The sequence below is a fragment of the Psammomys obesus genome, unplaced genomic scaffold, assembly GCF_907164565.1.
Source record: "Psammomys obesus unplaced genomic scaffold, mPsaObe1.curated_primary_1811, whole genome shotgun sequence".
Classification (NCBI taxonomy): Eukaryota; Metazoa; Chordata; class Mammalia; order Rodentia; family Muridae; genus Psammomys; species Psammomys obesus.
Window position 1 is genome coordinate 2048812 of NW_026593895.1, and position 20627 is coordinate 2069438.

The following is a 20627-nucleotide window of genomic DNA, read 5'->3' on the forward strand; positions in this document are numbered from 1 at the left end:
AAGAAAGAAAGAAAGAAAGAAAGAAAGAAAGAAAGAAAGAAAGAAAGAAAGAAGAGGGAAAAGAAAGAAGGGGGAGAGAGCAGCAGCTGCCACTTCTGCTGTTGTCACCTAATGCAGAACACAAAAAGGCCTAAGGTTTCTGGTCTGATATAAGAAGCCACACCTACCATATTGTAATGCTAAATGCTGCCACCAGCCTTCTTCTCCTAAGTGGCCCTCACATCATCTCCACAGTTATAGAGCTGGCACAGCAGTCACACAAAGAATACTCATACAACTGCCAAACTGCAGCCAGAAAGGATCTCACTGTGAAAGGGTGCTCCTGTGTCTGCCTGCAGATAAGCTATAAAGGAGGAGTGTGGATTTGTGTACCTCCTTACCTGCCAGTGTTCTTCCCTACCAGTAGGTCCTTCTAGTGTCTTCCCAATCCACGCAGCCAGTGTGTGGTGAGAGGACACAAGGAACATGGCCTGCTGATGTGGGAGAAGACATGAGTAGCGAGGGACATGGCCCAGAGGCTGGGGTCCTAACAGTGATTTGCTATGAGCACGGAAAGAGGTGCTGCTTTGCTTCAAGCCTCCCAGGTTCCTTGCAGTGCTGCCATGAGGGATGGGTGCATTTATGCTCTAGTGTGAGGTCTTAGGCACGAATGAGTTTGCCTGCTCTGGGTCTGACAAGAAACTACCTTACAGGATGATGATCCTCCTTCTTGCCTTCCTATCCCAGCCAAGGCAATATACCCACTTTGAGAGTCAGCACTGTTCAGGAGGAGGCTAGAGAGGTATAGACCTTTCATGGGTTATCAGATGGCCTGGCCAAATTAAACCCACATGGAACAGGCAGGAGCCAAGGAGAAGCTTGCTGTATGACAACACAGGACAAAGGGACAACTGCCCAGAATCCATAAAGTAACCAGAGCAGGCCACTTTTCTACAATCACATCCTTCATCTTCCATCCAGGTACCTGTGCCAGGAGGGAGTCAATTCATAAATGTTCTGCCGAGAGGCACTTAAAGCCCTGTCTTCTGCTCCTCTTTACTCCATGTGCATTTCTGAGATTTGCTGATGCCTCGCAGAGAACTTTGAGAAAACATTCTATTACAAGAGCATCTGCTGAGCGATCACAGGCTCTTTCTGCAGCCCCCATTTCCTTTTATTACCAGAGAAAGTAGCATGAAAATAGGTCTCATTTGCTGACATTCTCATGCTGCATCCTTCCAAAAACTCTGTTCATGGGCTGTCATACTAAGGGTGCATCTCCACTTCCAGCCAGACTGGGCATGCATGTCCATGATGCAGATAGGAGATAGGAGGCCAACAGCTGTTGGCCCAGCTGTTGGCAAAAAACAAAACCATAGAAAAAAGACAACAGAAAGCTCCAGAGACAGCTACGTGTTTGATACATTCTATGCAGTGTGTACCCCTATTGGTACCTTCTTCCTCTTAATGACACTTTATGATTGGTTGGGGCAGTATCCTTGTGCTAATGAAAGAAACAATAGCCAGAAAAGCCTCCAAACTGAGAACAAAGTAGCAATGGTCACTGGTTAACAGTTTACAAACACACACACACACACACACACACACACACACACACACACACACACACTTCTTTAAGTCACAGAGCCCAGTCAGTGGTTAACTATTGTTAATTCCATTTTAAAGCAACTGAAAAGGTAGTTAACTCACCTAGAGCCCCAGAGTCAGCAAGACTACATGACTAAAATATTACATTATAGGTTCTATCTTCTAATAAAGGTCAATTTGGTATATAATTTATCAAATAAGACTGTGGTAAGAAGCTACTTATCACTCTACAGTCTCATCAAGTTCCAGGAAGAGAAACTATATAGTTGAAAACAAACACAGCTGTTGTTTTGTATATACCCTATTTGCCCCAAGATAGGAGAAATCCCAGGTCTGCACACAATGTTAGCCACACAAGGACCTCTCACGCTGTAAAAGCCCCAGATGGTAGCCATTTCTGCTGGGGGCAGGACTGCTGGCACCATACTCGGCCTGCTCCTGCCATTACCACAGTGCTTCCCACTTGCATTGTTGGTGTGTTACCTTCCCATACCCATGTCATCAGAGTGTTGTTCTTGGAGCAAAGAAGGACCAGCTGAGACAAAGCAGCAGAGACCAGGTCTGCAGGGATGCATTTGCACCCCCTGCAATACCCTCTCTCCTGCCTGCACATTGGGCAAGTCCTGCTGCTACTTATGCTTTTGTCACTCTGTCAGTCTGGAAAAAAAAATTGCACTGAATACCTGTGACTCCAGACTGCTCTCAGAGCTGCGGCACCTAACTGAATTGAGAAAGACAGGGGGTGGTGGAATATGGATGAACATAAGCTAAGCAGTGGATAGGGTATATCTAAACACAGTTATTCCTAGCAAAAAATGTAGAAGCCTCTGAGTGGAAACAAACATTGGCACATTCAAGGAATAGACACAAGAATATAACAAACAGAATGGCACATAGCTGGAAGGGAGGGAGGAGCAAATGCATGAAAACAGCCTGATACCCAGAGGTGCAGGGCCAGCAGGCTGTGGTGAAAGGTTCATGCTGACTCTCTGAGGCGAGAGCAGCAGAGTGATATGATCTGACTTACTTATTTTTTAAATCCAGTTCATAAAAGCCAAACTGGAAGGCGGCTGCCCAAGAGGACAGCCTGATTATCTCTCTCCACGCCAGGCACTTGCATGCACAGGCACACAAAATATCAACTGTGGTTATGACAGCTGTAGCTGCACAAAGGCAGCAAGGAGAAACCTTTACAGAGGAAATAATATGCAATTTTCTAGCTGAACACCTTTTAAAAAGTAATGATGGAGAATAAAATCCCTTCCTGTGAGGGAGGCAGGGGCTGCCTCTGAGTACATTGTAACAATGTGCCACTTGAAACAAGCCAGAGTCCGGCAGAGCAGAGCTCACGGGTGGACCTGATTCTGCAGGCTGGAAAGGCAGCTGGAGAGGGAGGAAATGGATGCAGTATGCAATTCAGGGGCCTGCTGCTGCACTTTGCAGCTCTAAGGAGTATATGTTCAGGGAAGTTGCTTAATGTGACAGTGTGACAATCATGACTCCTTGCAGAGAACAAGGGCTGAGAGACAGTTCCAGCTTCTGATCAGAAAGAAATTCATAGCCAGCCCTGGATTTCTCTACACCAGTGGTTCTCAATCTTTCTAATGCTGCAACACTTGAATACAGCTCCACATGTTGTGGTGACCCCCAAGCATTAAATTAATTTATTGCTATTTCATAACTGTAATTTTCCTACCATTATAAACTGACATATAAATATCTGATATGCAACCCCTGTGAAAAGGTAGTTTGACCCCCTTCCAAGGGGCCTCAACCCACATTATTGGGAAGCATTGCTCTAGGCCTAGAACCTCCAAAGCAAGCCCTGCCCCACCCTCAGTATAACTTCAGATTTGAGGGTCTTGTAAGTTACTAAATTAGAAAGGGTCTTTAGAGTGTTCTGAGATTAAGAGAGTCAAAGAAACAACCCACAACCAACTAGAGAAAGGTCACCTGGCCCTAGCCACCCTCAGCCTATAAAGATGACAAGTAGGAGGGCAGCACTGTCCACAGCTTGTTCTGAGACAGTGCTGGTGAACATGGCGGTTTGCCTGCACAGAGGAAACATGGAGCTTACAAGGACCTGGCATCATTCCCTTGGCTAATAGGAAAGTTGTCCCACTAGGGACCTAGAAGCTACTTAGAAGCTGGATCCACTAGATTCTAGGTCTGGGCTCTTCCCTGCAAGAACAAAAACTGACCAAATCTTAGCCAGCTATAAAATACTGTCCTTTCTACACTCAGTGTTTCCAGGGTCCTTACTTCTGGCGCCTTCTGTTCTTTGCCTAAAATATCTTTTTCCTCCATCTTCCTGCCTGCTGCTTAGAGATTTTTCAGGGCTCTTTTCAAATGCTCTGCTGTTTTTCAATTGTCCAGGACCTAATCAAGTACTTCCATTCTCTAGTAAATTGTATGCTGGGATCTTGGGAGAAGGTAATGTCCTGTTTATGAAAGGGACCAGATATGTGTATGTCCTTGCCATGGACTGGTTAGGGAGAAATGACAACCTGGCTCAGAAAGTCATCATCCCACAAAACTAAATCCTGGAAAATGATAGACATGGAGGTCTGATGGAGACTGACTTGATAGGGCCAATAGTGACAAGAGCAACAGCAAGAGCTGTGGCAGGAACAGCAGAAGAACCCAACTGTCAGGGTGTGGTGCTTACTCCCCAAGAGTGGCACCATAGCCCTACACCCACTGGGGAGGCCCTGCAATCCAATCCATTCCTTTTGTGTTCAAGACGGCCCAAGCTGTTTTCTATGACTACAATTAAGATGCTTGACATAATTTTTTATTTTCCCTCCATCTGAACAGAATTGTATCTCCCAATTGTACTCCTTCAGTATCTTTTATAATTATTCTAATTATTATTAATTATTATTATAGTAATTTATCTATAGCTATTGATCTCCCTAAAATCCAGATGCTTTACAAGAACCCTCAGTCATTTCTGTCTGACCTCCCCATGTCTAGCATGGGCCCTGGCAGGTAACATCCCACACAGATGTACTGTGCAGATTTAGATCATCAAGTTGTACTAATTAGTCCACTCTCAGAATGGTCACAAAGCAATGCTATTAGTTATTATACCTCAGAGGTCACCTAATTCTGTGCTGTAATCTTCACAAATTGTATTGAGAGGTCAGATCTTTTTTTCTCCAACAAGCAATACTCATCATTTTGACAGCTACTGTCCATCCAGTAGGTGCTGAGTAAGGACCCTGAGCCCAGAATTCACAGCTGTCAGGTGGCTAGGTTGGATGAGGACCCAGGTTGATGGCGGTGTAAATCTCTTTCCACTCACCACCATAAAAGAATACTCCCATCTCTCCCCCCCTCTTCTCTCTCTCTGTAACACAAACACAGTATTGTGCAAATTGTTTTTACAAAGCTGCTGCTGCACAACACACTGTTTAGAAACTGCACAGAATGACTTCACACTGAGGCCTTTAACAGCAACAGCACTTTTACCTTTAGGAGGGTTACCAAGTTTCTAGAAAGAGCTCTCTTCCTGCCTCTAGACCAAGGAAGAAGATGAAGTGTGCTGAAGAGGACAGAGCCTGCCAGAATACATACCCACCTGTTAAGGACACTGCTTTCCTACTGGGGCTTCTACGAAAGTAGCTCTCTGGAGTAGGGTTCTTACTTTGCTTAGAACACTGAGAGGACTATATGCACAGATGCATGTGTATGTGTGTTTGTGTGTTGCATGTGCAAGTGCAATACAGATGCTCACACCTGAGTGGGATGTAAGCATATACATGCCTGTGGGGTAGCAAGTTCACATGCAGGACACTGACGACTTGGCGTTGTGCCTGGGGAAATCCTGGTTCTGCTCCTAGGAGTATCATGCCTCTATGCACGTGTCATTCCTGTAAACTTTGTCTTTTTTCTTTTACTTTTTTCTTTCTTTTCTTTTTTCTTTTTTTTTTTTTTTCCAAAACAGGGTTTCTCTGTGTAGCTTGGCTGTCCTGGAACTCACTCTGTAGACAAGGCTGGCCTTGAACTCACAGAGATCTGCCTCCCTCTTCCTTCCTGAGTGTTGGATTACAAATTTGCTACACTGAGCCTGGCCTGTAAACCTTTTTAAAAGCTATTTTAATTATGTGCATTTGTATATGTCTGTATGTGTGCAGATGGTTATGTGCACGTGAGTACAGTGGCCCAGGAGGCCAAAGACAGCCAATCCCATGAAGCTGGAGTTACAGGCACTTGTAAAATGCCTGATGCTGAGTGCTGGGAACTAAATTCAGGTCTCTACAAGAGCAACAAGTGCTCTTAACTGCTGAGCCAGCTCTCCAGCCCTCCTTTATATTTCTTAACCATGTGCAGCAGGACATGATCCACCCTAAGAAGTCAATGAAAAGACAAGCCCCATATCAGTAGATCTCAAGTAGAAAAATCATGCCTTTCCAGCCTATTGTTCCTCTAAGAAGTGCTGCGGTAGCCTAACTCACTGCCTCTGATCACGGCTGGACCTCCTCCCTTCTTAGGGCTGGATCACTTTAGTCCTGTTCCTAAGGATTCTACAAAGCAGAAAGAGCAAGAGATAAGGAAACAACAGGGGTAGTGTCTATTCTGAGAATTGATGGCTTCTCAGGAACTTCACTTTCACTTGATGTCAGGCTCTGAAGATGCCACTCCTCAGAATCCTAGAACACAACCACACGTTTGCAGAGACTCTGAAATTTTCTCCATCTGTTCTACAAACACTTAAGAGCAGCTAAACTGGTTCTATGGGAATGCTCTAACTTAAGGCTGTAAGGAGTCACCCCCTAACACTCTAGATATGAACAGATAAGACTAACTAGCACAGAGCAGAAGAGGCAGTGTTTGGAGAGTGGAGGTGACAGAATGCTTACTTAGGAGCCTGCAGTAGGGCACCGACACATAAATGTGCCACTGGATTCTTGGAGCCAAAGGAAACTGTTTTTGAATCCCAATTCTGAACATCACTAAATGTGTGGTTTTGAGTAAAGTGGCCTCATCTTTTGGAGTTTCACTTTTTCTCTTTATTCTTGATAAACAAATGGGAATGCCTTGGCACCAAGAGACACCTCAGTCAGAAGTCCTTTTCTCATCATCTTTAATCAACAACCTGTTACCCAAATATTGTATGCATTTTGCAAAGCACTGGCCCTACTTTTTAATACCATTCTATAGGAAGTGTTCCATACATGTTAGCACCACCACCAACACACAGTGGGTCCCTTACAATCCTCAGTATCATGGCATCCTCTCTTTGAGACACTGAGCTAGGCATATTTCCCTTTCATAATGAGAGACATAAGGAATAATGATTGCTAGTGGTTTACCTTCCTCGAGTTCAATAGAGCTTCCCCTCTACTGAGGAGACTTGGAAGATTACATATACAGTGTGAATCAGTTTGCCAGTGTGGTGGATATAGGGTATACTTGCTGAGCCCAACAGTAAACAAGCATATCAATTCCAAACTATGAGGTGCCACCCTAGAGCTGTCTGACTTTGGCCCTATGCTGAGTGCTGGGAAACTGAGATTAGTAAAACTAAGGGCCCATTATCACTTAAACTAAGGAGACATGAAACTAACCAAATCAACGCTAAAATCATCACTGTGAAGGTATCTGAGTAGGTTGCCTGACTATCTTGGAAGGCGCAAAGAAGGTCCATCAATGAGGCCAAGTCTAGCTATGGCCTGGAGGGTCACCAGACAGAGAAATGGGAGCAAGCATACAAGGTGCAGTCCATAGGCAGGTGCCAGAAGGAACAGGCATATGCTGCTTAGCTAGAGCCAAGAACCAGTGAGGCAGAGCACAGAGAATGAATGGGACTGGAAAAAGCACCAGGGTGGAAGGCCAGAGGCAATGAATGCCTGCACTGTGGTCAGGTTCCAGACCCCATCCTCCAGATGGTAGAGAAGTCCTCACAGTTTTCTTCCTGAGATCAGTCTCTGTCTATATGAAGAGATGACAAAGGGGAGAGAGATGAAGACAAGAAGACCACATGGCCAATGTATGGCTAAGACAAGATCCTGAAGCTTGGAGCTAAACAGTGGCCATGATGAGGCTCATTTACAGAGAGGAACTAAAGGACAGAAAATGTGTTTCTTCACCAAAGAAAGTGTATGGGACACAAGAAAGAAAGAAAGGAGTCCCCCTAACCCTTCCTGTATCTGCAGTTGCATGGGAGCCAGGGATTACACCAAGATCCTACAGACCCTCATCTGACCTGGGAACACAGACCCATTCCAACTAACCCTTACTTTTAGGTCTGGCTGTAAACAAACCTAGCAAAGTGGGGGGCTTGACAAGAAGCACTTCTTTCTCACAGTTCTGGCTGTTGCAGTCCAACACTGAGGTGTCAACAGAGCTGCTATCTAGAAAAGTAGGACATCCCAGTGGGCACATAGGCACCTTCTCACCTCACATGGTGGAGAGAGTACTGGTCTGTTTCTCTTAAATCCCAAGAACCAGTGTCATCTGACAGGAGGTCCTTCTCCATACACTGTCACACTTGGAATTAGGACTTCAACCTGTGAGTCTGGGGAAGACACAGGCATTTGCTCCATTAACACCTCCTACAGAAAATAAATGATACATTTTGGGAAAAAATTCAAGACCACAGCCCTTGAGTGGGTAGGGGCTGGACAGCTGATGCACTGGTTGAGCTCACTGTTATAATGAGAACAGGTGTCATCTGGTAGCGTACCAGGATCTTGGAAATCAATCAGAACATCCAGAATTGGAGATTGAGGCACCATGGCATCTGCACACCAAGAACTACAATCCCAGAAAGGAAAGCCTTTCCTCCCATATAGTGAAACCTGCTGGCCCTGAACTACACACAGAGCAGGATTTACAAAATATGGTAAGAAATCCTTAGGAGCATGCACTTTAGCCTCAGGTATACAAGGAATATACCAAATCCACACCCTATAGACTCTAAGCTTAGAAAGCAAAGAATTAAACTGAAAGTAAAGTAATAAAAGCATGGGTGGAGAATAAAGGAATAAACTAAATAGGGAAAAATGCAGTCAAAGCTGGTTCTTTGAAGATCAATGAAATTGATAGATCCAAACCAGACTGATCAAGACAAAGAATGCAAACCATCAACTCCTGAGACAAAGGAGGGACAGTACTATGTGTCACAAGTAAAGAACACAAACAATCCATGCCTGAGACCACAGTGGGACATCATCATGTCACAAGTAGTGCACAAGCATTATACACAAACTAAAAATAATAATAAAAACAGAAGGCAGTGCAGGCTCCCCAGGCCTGAGCAGGACACAAAGGTCTTTGTTGCTAGAGATATTTGAGGAGGATCGTTCCTTAAAGGCAGATGGGGCCTAAATATAGGGATTAGGAGGCTAAAATCAACATTTAGAAGAATCCCTCACCTATACCCTCCCTAGGCTAAGCACCTTTCCTTTTATTGCAAGAAGCCTCAAGGAACCTATGAATTAAAGTGCTGGAGGTTAAAATGCTGGCCTCTTCCCACCCAATGGGTAGGCCAGCAAGACAGAAGTTCCTGCTTCCTAGGCTCTAGGGCAGGCTCCATATGGGGCAATTCATCAGCTCCCTGTCACCTGGGAAGCCCCAGTACCCTATTATTAAAGCTAGGTCTCTACTGTCTCTAACAAGTCCCAACTGGCAGCAGCAGCTCAGGATCCCTGGTCAGGTCAAACCGTAGCCATGCATAGATGGTATTGCATCCAGAGGGACTGAGCAACATGGACAAAAGGTCCAGTTAAGCTTTCCCATAGCCAAAAAGTAACAGAGAGAGAAACAACAATGAGAAGCCCTTTGGAGCCAAGGACTATCTGAAGTGGAGATGCACCAATTCTTCCAGAGGAGGCTTTACTAGTGGACAGGTCAAGATCCAGGCAAGACCCAGATGTAGTTGTACACATCTGCAATCCCAGTATTCAAGAGGCTATGGCAAGAGGATTGCTTTCTGTTGTCCACAAGGATAGAGCACCATGATTTGCCCAACACATTAGAGGTATCCTCAGCTCACAGCTTGGTTGTAGTCAGAGAGCTCAGCCATTGCCCATTTGTCCAATTAACTTACCCATTTATTGGCTCTGCACTCAAGAGGTGCTTTCCCTTTTATAGACTTGAGAATTTAAAAGAAAGGGAGTGAAGCACAGATAGGGAGCAAGAGAAGGGCGACACAATGGGATTAACAAATTAATGGTTTCTAAGAAAGGAATGCTGGTTGTCTTCCTACCTAAGCAGTTATCTTCACCTGCTGTTCACTCCCTTGACATTTCTTAAGCACGTACCCAGTGCCAGACCCTGAAGCAGAAAACACATTTCCTGATCTCAAGCTCACAGTTTACTAGTGAGAATGGTAGATAAATAGCTAACTGCTCATTCATTTAGTCATCATTCCCTTGTCACACAGCATGAGAAGTTCGAATCCAGTCCAAAGCACTGGGTGTGAGATCCCAGTAAGCAGCACAAATGACGAGAACATTGCCTTTTGCAGGTGAAGTATGGACACAACAGACGCTTCTGAGGAGGTTGATTTCCAGTGATCCTAACTAGCACACTCCTTATAGTTACAAACTACAAGGAGGTAGACCAGAGCTAACACTCCATTACATAAAATCCCAGAGAGAGAATTTTGAAGGGAGAGAATGATCCAGACAGAGCAGAGCCGCCAGGAGAAACCACTTGTGGGACAGTTGAGTGTGCTACGTGGTTCTGAAAGCTGTAGCACAAAGGCGGGCAGACTAAAGCCAAGATCAAAACAAGAAATTAGAAGCAAGAGGCTATCCACAAGGGACACACCTTTAGCTATAAAGGAGGCAAGGAGAGTGATTCAGCAAACACTAAAGAAAATCTGAATTGGACTAATGCCACACATAGAAGACTTGAAAGACATCTTCCTCCAACATGGAGAATATGTGACTCATGATTGTTTACATGTTTCTTATATTAAGAATAGAAGTTTGCAAGAGTGAAAGGAGAAACAGGCAAATCATTAAGAAGCATGAGTGCAGACTAGACATCAGGGACTGGCAGGAGGAAGGAGTGTTATTATCAGTGAGGACAAACCGACATCAGAGTTGAGGACAGACAGATACCAGAGGTCAGGACAGACAGAAAGCAGAGCTGAGCCAGTCACCTTGATAATAGACAGATAGGGTGCAGACATCCAACCACCAAAACCCAAAGCAAGACATGCTGCATCCATGCATAAGGGAGAACTTTCCAGAACTAATCACAGGCCAGAAGACATGTCCTAATACAAGTCATGGACACAATCTTATAAAATACGCATGACCACTAGCAAAATAGGTATCAACAGCAGGAAGGCAGTTCAGCAGCTGTGGAAGTTCCCAAGTGTTAAAACCTAGGGCTCAAATCAAAACACCAACAATTATAGTAGAATTAGAAAGTAGCTTGAGCTACAAGCAATACATATAAAACATCAAAACTGTGTCTGGAGGAGCATGCACAGCTTCAGAAGACAACCAGAGAAGAGCACTTCAAATCAACAACCCGAGCCTTCACTGAACAAAGCTGGTAAAGAGAGCACCCAAAAGAGAGGAAACAACAGGAAAGAGGAGCAGGTGAGACAAACTGAACTGCAACCAAGACAACAGAAAAGACAAACGGGGGTCTTGAAAAATCCTAAGCAGCCTTAAGATATAAGCCCAACACACATCACAGGATAGTTAGTTACTGTCAACCCCTCCACGGCTGCACACAAGAGAAGAATGGCTGCTGTGGTGGTTTCTATTCAGACTGTACCAGAGGAGTATGGAAAAAAAAATCTTTAAAAGTTCTACCTCCTGAGCAGAAGGAAAGAGTAAGCTTGCCATGACTTTCAGATGACAGGAAAGTAATGAGGTGGTTTGTCAAGGTTGCAGGATGAGGTCAGCATATAAAAATCAATCCTATTCTATTTTCCAGGAATAAACAAAATGTTTTAAATGAGGAAATGACATTTAAAACAATAGCATTTTTGGCCTAGGGATATACCTCAGTTGATAGTATGCTTGCCTAGCCTTCAGGAGGTCCTGGATTTGATTTCCAGCACCACACAACTCAGGTGCACATCTGTGATCCCAGGACTTGGCAGAAGGAGGTAGGAAACTCAAAAGTTCAAAGTCATCCAGAGGTACACAGCAATTTTGAGGCTAGCCAGGGATACAGGAGATTCTGTCTTTAAAATATTTAAAAAAAAAATCTTCATTAGTAAAAATAAAGTATCTGGGATATATATGAGAAAAAGAGTCTAACATACCGCAGAGAAATACATGAAGCTTTGCTGAGAAACCCAGCATAAATATACACAAATATAGAGACTATACACAATACATGTGAACTCTACCACATATGTGGATGTGTATTATATGTTGTACACACAATCATATATCTTAGTGGTTCTCAACATTCCTAATGCTGTGACCCTTTAATACAGCTCATGTTGTGGTGACCATCAACCATAAATTATTCCATTGCTACTTCATAACTGTAATTTTGCTACTGTTATGAATTATAATGTAAATTAAATACAGGATATCTGATATGCAACCCTTATGTAAGGGTAGTTTGGCCCCAAAGAAGACGAGACCCACAGGTGGAAAACTAAGATCTTAGAGGATCTTCTCTATATACAAGCATTACACATGAAAATAGACTGCAAGACCCAAAAATGTCAAGACAGTAATTCTGTCCAACCCCATCTGTAGATGGTAATTTGATGAGCTGATTCTAAAACTGATATAGAAAGGACAAGGATCTGCAAAAGAAAGACAATCTTGAAGTACAGCAAAATGAAGGACTCACACACAAGGTATAAGACATAAAGATATAAAGCTAAAATAAAGAACATTATTCAGATAAGGAAAAAAAGCACAGACCAGTTTAACAGCATTTTAGGTCACAGTACAGAAGCAGCTTCCCTCACATAGAATGATCCACAAGGCCTTTCTGCAGTCCCATGAGCAAATGAATGTTATCATGAGTGAATGGACATTGCATTAAACACCTTACATTAGGCCCAATTCAGAGTATAACTGACTGAAACCAAATGAGAATTGTGTAAAAACGATCTATAGATTCAGTCTAATTACCACCAAAAACTCAGTTGCCTATTTTTCAGAAGTAGAATAAGCCACCCTAAATTCACACTGAATGTTTCAAAGAATATCAAATAACTAAGTTAGGAAAAAGAACATATCTGAGGTTTTGCATTTCTTGGCTTCAAAGCACTACAAATAAAGACAGTGTGGTATTGGTGTAGGACATCTATATTTAATATTTAAGTCAAATAACTAGCAAGGGGTGCTGAGTCCACACCAGAATGATGCTGGTATATATAAACTTCTACTCCAAAAGAAAAAAATTGTAAATCCCTATATAACGCTGTATATGAAATCTACCTCAAAACAGATATGAAACTAAATATTTAAAAGGCTAAAACTGTAAAATTTTTAGAAGCAAATCAGAATCCAACCTTCATGATCTTGAAATTGGCAACGAGTTCTTAAATACCACACCAAAAGCACAAGCCCCACCCCAAAACAAACTTGATCAAAGTGTAACAATATCCATGTTTCAAAGGACAGCCAAAAAAGTGAAAGAAAGCCAGCACAGTGGCATATGCTACTAGAGAAAGCTGGAAGCTCAGTTCGAGTCACAAAAGAGCCTGAGTTACATGGTGAGCTTCCTCAAACACACCTAGAGAACAACAGGGAAAGAGGAATCTGCAGACTGGGGTGAACACCTGCCAATCATACATCATTAAGGAATCTGTGTCTGAAACATGTGGAGAACTCATCAAAAGACAAACTCAAAAACCAAAAGACAAATAATCGGTATGGGCAAAGGAAGCAGGCATTTCCTCAAAGACTGAGGTGCCAGCAGCACATGGGAAGGTGCTTAGCACCACTAATCCTTACTACAGTACAAACCTGGGCTCCAGTGAGGCACCACTGTACTTCACTTTGACACCATCACCAAAGACACACAGTAACAGGTACTGAAGGAGGCATGAGAAATAGGAAAACTCAGCTTCTGGCAGAAATGGAGAGGACACAGTAGCTTTGGAAATGGACTCTCAGTGTCTGGAGAAGCTAAACCTGAATTGAAAGGCATACATTATGTATGAACACCACACACACACACACAAAAAAAAAAATAAACATAGAGCCTAGAACTGGTTCTTTGTTTATTTATTTATTTTTAGGTTTTGGTTGCTTTTTTTTTTTTTTCTCTGTTTTTTAGGGAGTTTGTGGTTGTTGTTTTTGAGACAGTGTTTCTCTGTGTAGTCCTAGGCCTCACTCAGTAGACCAGGCTGGCCTCGAACTCAGATATCTACCTGCCTCTGCCTCTCCAAGTGTGAGGATAAAAGGCATGCTCCACCACTGCCTTGCTTTGGTTTATTTTTCTTATAAGCACCATTCATAAAAACTAGACAACAGAAACAACTCAAATGCTGATCAGTTAAGGAATAAATAGAGTTATCCCTATTCACACAATTTAATGCTCACATGCTACATGGATGTACCTGAACATATGTATAGCTAAAGACACCAGGCACAAGGGCTACATGATATATAATCACAATAGGTAATTCTATTTCCATGAAACGTCCAGAACAGCAATATCTACAAAGACAAAAAGTGTGTCAATTTTTCTCCAGGCCAGACTAGGACAAGAGTTAGCAATTACAGTGTAGGACTTGAGGGATGGAATGGAGAAGTCCTGAGTTAATGATTAGTGCTGGGGAATGTAATAGATAAGTCCTGAGTTAAGACAATGATGAGTGTTCAATCAGCCCCGAGATGGTTGTCTTCAGTCATCAATGCTGAGAAGAAAATGAACTACTTATGGGAGTGCAAACTGGTACAATCACTTCAGAAAGCCACACACACTCAGATCCAGCACTTGTCTTCCAGGTGAATACGCAACAAAAATAAATGCTTAAATGTTTACACCTAGCCCAGCTCATCTATACAATATTCAGAGCAGGGTTGAAAAGCTGGATCAGAGCTTAAGAGCACGTGTTACTTTTGTAGAACATCCAGGTTCGGTTCCCAGTAGCACAGGATGGCTTGCAACCATACAAAACTCCGGTCTAGGGGATCCAACACACTCTACTGCAAGGAACAGGCAAGCATGTGTCACACAAACATATATGCAGACAAAGATTAATACAAATAAAAGAATAAATCTAAAATAAAAATTAAAAAATTCATAGCAACATTGTTCTTAATAGCCCAGACCTGGGAAGCCACAATATTCACATGTACTGGATAAGTAAGTCATGGCACAGTCAGGTTGCAAAATGTTATGCATCACTGGAAAGGAACAGAAGGCTGGTACATGCAACACAGGTAAATCCCACAAGCTCAGTGCAGAGGCACCACAGCACACACCTCCACAGGAGTTAAGCCAAGATCACAAACCAGTCACCTATGACAGTGGCAACATGGCAGTTCTCTGTAATGCTAGAGATGATCTACATCTTGGGCCAGAGAATGATTATGCCCAAGTAAAATCATGTGAAGCTGATGGCTTCAAATTTACATGTTTACTGTCATACCTTAAAGACAGAAAGAAGAGAAACAAGAGAGAGAGAGAGAGAGAGAGAGAGAGAGAGAGAGAAATACAAGAAATAAATAAAAGAAATAAAAGAAACTGACCAACCACTGTGTCTAGGGAGACCAAAGTGAAAATTTAACAGTCTCCACCAGAAATAACTACTTCCAAGACAGACTGCAGGAAAATGAGTAGGGCACAGTTATGGCCTCCAAAGGCATCACTCAGGGCTACAGATTTCCCCTAAACTTGTACTCATATCAACAACACACAGACAGCAGGTAATAAAGTAGGGATTTGAATCCAGGCCTGTTTCCAGAGCTGCTTCCTTCCATCACAGCTACCATTCCCTGTGATAGAGGAGCCCAGGCAGCTATCCAAACTAGACTCCCAGGCACCTTCTGTTAGTCTCTCCTCAAATATCCTTATCAGCAGAGAATTCTTCAGAACAAGGTCCAGCAAGGTCCCACACACTGGTTACAGGCACAGCTAGAACCTCAGCCTAGGTATATTGTCCTTTGGTATACATTATGTCCAAATGATCCCAAGACTTGCATACCCAATCTCCCTTAGGGGCCCACTACTCTAATGGGCATATGGGCCTCCATCTGCCCGGAGACCTCTGTCAGGTGTGGTCATTTAAGACCCACAGTCAACAAAGAGCTGCTGAGAGCCAAGAAAAGCAGGTTTCTGGTGGACTGCAGCCAGCTGGCTTCTACAGTTCCACAGTGGTCACTGCCTGGCTATGCTATGGCCTAACACTGGGAGGGAGGAGCAGTGAAGCCTGTCTTCCTGCTGCAAGTACCACATCAAGGGATGGATAGCACCCTCCAGCCTTGCCAGCTTCTGCCCAAGCTAGAGTGGCATTCATGGAACATGCAGAACCACAGGTGCCACACAGCATTCTGGGACTGAGTTAATCGCTCCGTTCTGATGGCGGCTGCTCAGATTTAGACTTATTGTGCTTGCATCTACCCTTAATATCTTGTTACTGTCCTCCCCTAAAAACAAGCAAAACAAAACAAACAAACAGAGAAAAGGGTAGAAATAGGCCTGCCTCTCCATCATGACACAGGGGATGGTGAGGAGGACCTCAGAGGACAGCCTAGCTTACAGAAACGGAGGCCTGTGCCAGGCATGGTGGCACACACCCGCAATCCTAGCACTCAGAGTTAGAAGGCAAGGCCTGGGAGGAGTTCAGGTCTAGACTATGTCACACTGCCTATGTGTGTGACTATGTCACACATTGCCTCTGTCTCAATGAATAAGTACGAAGAGAAGCTGGTACCTACCACTGCACAAAGATACCAGAGGACGCTGCTGAGAGGTGTAGTAAGGCTGATGACACCACCCTGGAAGTGTCAAGCTGATCTACTATACAAACATCTCAGAAATATCTACTCCCACCTCCCGATGCTCTCACAGGCCTAGAGCAGAGGTATCAGGTATTCAGATAAAAGTCATATGGGCTATTGCTCACCCCAGGCTTGCTTTAGACAGTGCTACAAAAGGCCTGATGGAGGGGAGGGGGGACCAAGAGAGAGACAGGAAGGGATGAGGCTGCTGGGTGATGATCCCTGCTGAAGAAAGGTCTCTGGTAATGAGGTCTGCTGGCTTTCAGGAAGACTTGCTGCACAGAGCACTGGGTAATGGTGGCCAATCCGGTTGGATTCTGTGGGCAGAAGAGTTCATCTTCTTAACTAGTGAAATGTGAAGGCTACCATGTTGCCATGGTGATCTGCATTAGAGAACACTGGGCCCCACACTGATAGACCATCCCTTTATAGGCATTCGCTTATTTTCTCTTTACAAATACATTTTAATACAGAGTCAAAATCATTTCAGGTAATAAACATAATGAAAGGCAGAGAGGAAGGCTGGCTGTCTCCACAGGGAGCAGCTACCTCTGGGAGTCTGACTCAGAAACTCTGAGTTAGTGGTGCACATTGTGCACATACTTATGGAGCAAGGCGTGCAGGAAGGGCTTGAGTGGCTTTGTGGAGGATGAGCCCAACACAGTCGAAGTACCTGTTTAAGGAGGGAAAAGAAGAGCCCTCTGAAAACAGGGAGAAACACTATTTCCACCTGTCAGCTGCCAAGGCACAAGCACAGAGAGTAGTTCTTCTAGTCAAGAAGCTCAGGAAGAGTCAGCTAAAGCAGGCAGATGCCCACAGGCATTTCCTGCTGCTACTCTTCACTCTACAGGTCACCTTATACACTCTACCAAGTCCACCAGGGCATTCACCCTGTCCTTAAAAGCAGCTCTGTGGAGAGCTGGACTGTCCACAGGACACAAACCTTGGCCTTTCTGCCTGTCCTCAGCACATTCGACAGCTCACAAGTGTCATGTAACGTGATCTAGACAGCCTGCACTTCTAATACGAAGTGGAGAAGACGGCATATAAGGATGCTCGGGACAGACAGGAAAAGACACAGCACAGCACAGAACCCATTAGAGAAGGGCGAGGGAAGTTGTGTTGGCAATGAGGAGTAAAGAAGAAGCCAGATCTTACAGGGCCTTAAATGCCATGAGATGTGGCAGCTGCAGCAGGTTCAGGTCCACAGAGGAAGGGTGGAAGTGAGGTCATAAGCCACTACACAGAAGGGATAGACCTGTGTTGGGGCCCCTGCAGGCACAAGCTAGGCCTGCACCAGAGCAGGCACTTGCAGGCTCAGCCTTCTGTGGAAGACAGCACAGATGTTGGGCAGTGAAATGCACAGTCAGCTGGTAGAGAGAGGAAGCCAGGAGCTTTTTTAGCTAACTATCAATGCCCTAGAAGTGGCTTTATGACATCTGCCAGAAAAGCTTTTCATTTGGGGGAAAAGAAGGCAAGGGGAAAATCTATCTGGCAAAACCCCAAAATACTTCACTGTAAAGAGAAAACAACCTAACCACACTTCTCCCTTGTATAGGCCTTTGCCACCTTCTGGCTTTCAGGCATCAGCACAGACAGGCAACATTTCGCAGGGCTGCTAGGGACCAGATCATATGTTGCAACCTACTAAGAGTGCGAGGTGGTGGTCTGGGCTACAGAAGACTCCTCATCTTTAAGAATGCCCAGCTGCGGATGCTCTGTACATGTGAGATAAGAGTCCATTGCGCTTTGTAGATGAAGCTACTCCCAAGATAAAGTTCAAGAACAGGCAGTAATCCTGGCCCACTCAGTATTTTTGGGTCCCAGATCTCTGAGAGCCAGCTCCTTTATAAGGCCATCAGCTTTCCCTCAGTGGCAGCAAGTGCTGGCCACTTGAGACCATTGCTGAGGAAGTGCAACACACCACATCAGACCATATCAACAGTACTAGGATCACTCTAGCTACTGACTGTTAACACAGCTAAACAGAAAGCACCAAGCCTCCATGTGCTGGCTCCATGTTAGTTCCCTGTAATTTCCATGATAAATCTTTCTTAAGCACCCGTGGTTGCCACTACTGTCAGTAACTGTTAAACTGTTCCTGCTCATAGACTTCTAGTGTGTCCTCACTAGGGAATGAGACCAGCAAGTATAGCACCAGCCTTGATGTGGGACAGGGTAGAGAGGGGAAGAATGCAGAGGGCAGAGAAGTGTTTGGTGTTGATAGACATTTATTTCTGGACGGGGAAAGGAGAAAATACCCTCTAAACAAAGGTCATTTCTGAACTGTTGATTGCTGTACACGTGGTAAGGGGTTCCTTATACGTCCAGCAGAGGTGTGTCTCTCAGAGAAAAGCGGGAATGAGACCAGTAGAGGCACAACCACATACCTTGATTTCCAGGTTATAGAGTTAGATTGGCCATAAAATTGAAGGAAATCCATCACATAATTTATGATGGGAAACTGAGGCAGTTAAAGGGAATCAGGACTAATGAGGCCACAAGAACAACAAGGGGCTACCTCCAATGTTGTACAGCAAACCCATGTCTCCCTCTGCTTTATATCCTCCCTACCTATGTTTTTTCTTACTACATTTCAGAACTTTGGGAAAAGGTTCTTCAATGAATAAATGCAAAATCAAATAAAGCTAGAAATCAGGATGCTGGGTTTAATGTCACCAGCAAAATTATCTGTAACTAACATGGTTCCAGACAATCTCTTTGGGGAGTCTACCCCACAAAGTCTGGATTGGATTTGAACCCCTCTCTATATGACTCTTCCAACTGGATGGGAACTAACTAGGATCTAGAACTGACAGCTTCTGAAAGTTCCTCAAGACACAGTGAGTGGTCTTCAAGTCACTAATGCAATTTACACTGGCAACAAACTCCTGTGGCCAACCTAACCCAGCTCTATGCCTTTACTGTTGGTGCATGCTGAAGTTGAAGAGCAGAATCAGTCTCTCTTATATTTATGGTTGTGGGCCTAGCCTTTCACAGCTGAGCCATCTCTCCAGCCCTAGAATCAGTCTCTCATGAACCCTCGGTTCAATTCATCCAGCTAGAGGAAGTCCAGATGCTCAGAGTGGGTCTCATCTCTATAAGTCATACATGACAAGCTGTATTCACTAGTGAAGAGAGGCCTGTTTCTTTTCAGAAACAAGGCTGATGCTCTTCTCTGAGGGTATTTGTGATGACCCCTAGAGCTAATGTAGGTGAGCACAGCACAGGGGGGGCCACACCTAGCAAGTACTCAGTGTCATGTTTGTTTCAGTCCTTCCTCTCACTAGACCATATCTCTAGGGAAGTTCACTGAAGAAAAGCAACCACCTATTCATATGCTATGTGTCCACTCCTGCCTTTTGTGTGTGTGTGGTATGTGTGTCAGTATGTTTGTGTGAGTGTATGCTATGTGTGTACAGACACCTGACGAGGCCAGAAGAAGGCATGAAACAAAACTCTGGGAGCTGGAGTTTTGGTTGATTGTGACTCACCAAACATGGGGGCTGGGAACCTAACTTGGGTCCTCTGGAAGAGCAAGTACATGCTGTTGACTGATGAGCCACACAGTCAAGTCTTCTTAACCCATCAAGTAACCTGGGAATATGTACAAATAGTGACAGCGGGTAATTTGTTGACATTCACTTGACCCTTCTCCATCACAACCTAACTGAACCTTAATAACAATCCAGTCCGGTCAACGAAGTAGGGAAAGCATCACCTTTAGTAGATGAGAAGCCAAGGCATGACATGCCCAAGGCCATACAACCAACAAAAGGCAAACTAGAGTTCTGGACTCAAAATATTCCAAATGTTCAATGTTTTAAGATTTATTTGCTAAGGGAATTTCCATGTAAAATATCTAAATTAATTTGTTCTGAGTCTATATTCTTCCAAAACACATTAGATCCCTAATAACAATTCATACTTACAAACTTCCATTTTTTGCAAACTCAATCAGCTTTATAATATATAAACACAGAATTATGATAGGTTACAAGAAAGCCAGGCACTCCTCCCAGTAGGAGATAAAAGGCAGAGGCATAATCAAAGATGCATGCAAAAGCCCCAAGGTGCCAACCAGTAGGGAGAAAAGGCACCAGTGCGCTCTCTAGCAGGAGGCAGGAGTACCATGCGCTC

The 20627-nt window shown here is 44.0% G+C and overlaps 1 protein-coding gene across 1 annotated transcript in view; it reads right to left on the reverse strand.

The window, feature by feature from the left end:
• Chchd6 (coiled-coil-helix-coiled-coil-helix domain containing 6) overlaps window positions 1-20627 on the reverse strand; it is a 207731-nt gene that overhangs the window by 103278 nt on the left and 83826 nt on the right. The gene's annotated exons all lie outside the window — the stretch shown is intronic.